Genomic DNA, 3,218 nt, shown 5'->3' on the forward strand with positions numbered 1-3,218 from the left:
GAAGTCATCTACAATGACCAAGGAAAATCTTCTTCCACCCAGACTCAGCGGCTGGACTGGACCAAAGAGATCCAAGTGTAGCAACTCTAACAGACATTTAGTTGAGACAGTATTTTTGATGTGAAAAGATTGTTTGGTTTGTTTTCCAGCTTGGCAAGTGTGGCATAATTGATCTTTTTGAAATTTAAGTTCAGGCAGTCCCTCAACCAATTGCTTTCTTGCTAGTTTGGCCAGGAGGTCCATGCTTACATGACCAAGTCTCCTGTGCCATAGCCAGGAATTTTCTTCCTTTGATACTAAGCACACAGTTTTTGAAAACTTTTTCTCTAAGTCTAGCATAAAGACATTATCTATCCGAGGGGCAGTTAAAATTAACTCATTAGTTTTACCCTCGTATATTTTACATCCAATAGTATCAAATATAACTTTTCTCCCATTGTCACATAGCTGAGCTACGCTGAGTAAGTTATATTTGAGTCCGCTGACTAGGGAGACAGATTCAATAGTAGGATTACCTTTGATGGTTCCTGACCCTACTATCTTACACTTCTTGTTGTCTCCAAAACTTACACTTCCTCCTCGTTTACGCTCAAATGTGATGAACTGAGTTTCATCACCCGTCATATGCCTTGAGCATGCGCTGTCAATATACCACATCTTTGACTTCTCGGCACATCTCAGGCTTACCTGCATGGTAACTAGTTACTTTTAGGTACCCAATTCTTTTTGGGTCCTTGCTTGTTAGGTACAACAGGTAAAGCATTATATTTTATTTTATGGCGACATATATGGACAGTATGGCCATTCTTTCCACAGAAGTCACAACTGACCTTCTGTTTAGGATGTTTCACTGACTTGTTAGCACCCCAGTGTTGAGCGTGCCAGCACACCTTAGTGGTGTGTCCTAACTTCCCACAAAAGTCACACTGGACTTTTTGCTGGGGATTCCATCTCTGCTGAGTACCTTGGTACTGAGTTCTCAGAGGAATGTTTATTTTATTTGGAACCTTTAGTTGGTTCTGGATAGTTGTGACGTCCTTTCTCAGTTTCTTTGAAACTGACTGGACTTCAGAGACATACTCATGCATGATCTTCATGTTATCATGCAGAGTTGAATTGTCCTGAAGAAGGAATCCGAGGTCACTCAGTTTGACCTCTTCCACTTCGTCACAGCGCCTGCTGAGTGCTCTAACTTTCTTATTACACTTCTTGACAAGTGTATAGAGATCACTCAAGGCATTAACCATATCATTTCTGAGCTGGGGAAGATAAATTACCTCATTTGTTTGCTCCTTGTCATCTGATAGGTCAGCATGCTCAGAGACGCATGGCTCAGCAAGTTCGTCAGCCATGAAGCATATCTTCGTTGACTCGGTGGCCTCAGTTTCTGTAAATGAAGACTCATCACTGTCGCTCCAAGTAGCCACCATTGCCTTCTTCCCACTCTTCTTGTCTTTCCTCAGCGTGGGGCAGTTTGACTTAATATGGCCAGTTTGATGGCACTCAAAGCATGTAATGGGCTTTGAGCTGTCCTTTTTGTATTTGCTGTCACTTGAGTCAGCCTTATACTTATCAAACTTTCTGTAAGGCTTTTTAGAGTATTTGTCACTCTTCCTGAATAGCCTTTTCATCTTCCTTGTGAACATAGCCATCTCCTCATCGTCAGTTGAACTCCCGTCAGTGGAGTCAGCTTTCATGACAAGGGATTTCTGCTTCTTGTCTTCAGATTTTTCCTTCACCTCAAAGTTTTTCATGGATATCTCATGGGTCAGCAATGAACCGATGAGTTCATCATATTTGTAGGTGGTTAAATCCTGAGCTTCCTCAACTGCTGTCTTCTTTGCTTGCCAATCTTTAGGAAGACTCCTGAGTATCTTTTTGACTTGTTCCTCCTCAATGAAGATTTTCCCAAGTCTCTTGAGCTCATTAATGATGTTGGTAAACCTTGCATTCATGTCTGAGATGCCTTCATCATTGTTCATATCGAACAGCTCGTACAGTCTCATCTGCTGATTCACCTTGGACTCCTTTACTTTATTGGTTCCCTCGTAGGTGACTTCCAGCTTTTTCCAGATCTCTTGTGCCGACTCGCAACCTGAGATTTTGTTATATTCTGCAGCATCGAGCGCACAGTGAAGCATATTGATAGCCGAAGCGTGATTTTGAAGTTTCTTAAGATCATCCTCTGTCCATTTGGCCTCAGCTTTTACAACTGTTTGGCCAGCCACAACCTCGACAGGTACAAATGGGCCTTGGACTATAGATAGCCAGGCACTCATGTTTGTAGCCTGAATGAAGTTTTTCATCCTATTCTTCCAGAAGGTATAATTTGACCCGAAGAATAGGGGAGGCCTAGTAATGGACAGCCCCTTAGGTAGTATTTGAGTTGTTTGGTTTCCAGGGAGAAACCGAGTGCTGTTTTCGCCCATGGTAGGGATCAGCTCAAGGTTGTTAGACCTTTTAAAGTGAGCTTTTAGAGCTCTGATACCACTTGTTGGTCCCTTGTAAGGTTGCAAGTATAGTTCCAAGGGGGGGTTAGGAACTATTTAAACTTTTTTTGCAATTAGGGCAGACTTCTTTTTCTAAGGAAAAAGGTTTTAACAGCGGCGTTGAGTAAACAGCAAGATACTGACTTAGTCAACTGGTGACTAGGTCCGTTTCTTAGCTTGAGTCAGGAGATAGCACTTAGAGTCTATTCCTGAGCTCAGACGTTCAACGCGCACAACTCAACTTGACCTCTTTACTTGGTCAGTTTTTAGTTATTTCAAGCAAGCAATATAAATAAGGAGTTAAAGGTAAGAAATACTTCACTCAGCAGATTTATCCAGGTTCGGCTTCTTCTAAGCCTACGTCCTGTCCCCGGAACACGTTCCGAGATTTCGAATCCTCTACTGAGCTCTTTAAAGGTAGAGCCTCAAACCTTTTACAATATCAGCAACTGAGTATGACAAGAGTACCTTCCTCTATACCTCTACTCAATCCTAATCTCTTGCTGAGTACTAAAACCGAGTACTTAGCCTCTCCTTTCTATCTCTAGAAATGATAAGTGTTTTGTCCTATACAAAGATTTGCTAAGACACTTTAGAGGATTGAAACAATCACTCTAGACTTTTACACAAATATAAGAATTGTAGTGTAAGATTTTGCTTTGCTTCTTGCTTGCAGAACTTGTGTAGAAATTTGGTCAGCGTAACTGCTTGATCAAGTTCTGTGTTGAG

The sequence above is a fragment of the Euphorbia lathyris genome, chromosome 4 (genome assembly GCF_963576675.1).
Source record: "Euphorbia lathyris chromosome 4, ddEupLath1.1, whole genome shotgun sequence".
Lineage (NCBI taxonomy): Eukaryota > Viridiplantae > Streptophyta > Magnoliopsida > Malpighiales > Euphorbiaceae > Euphorbia > Euphorbia lathyris.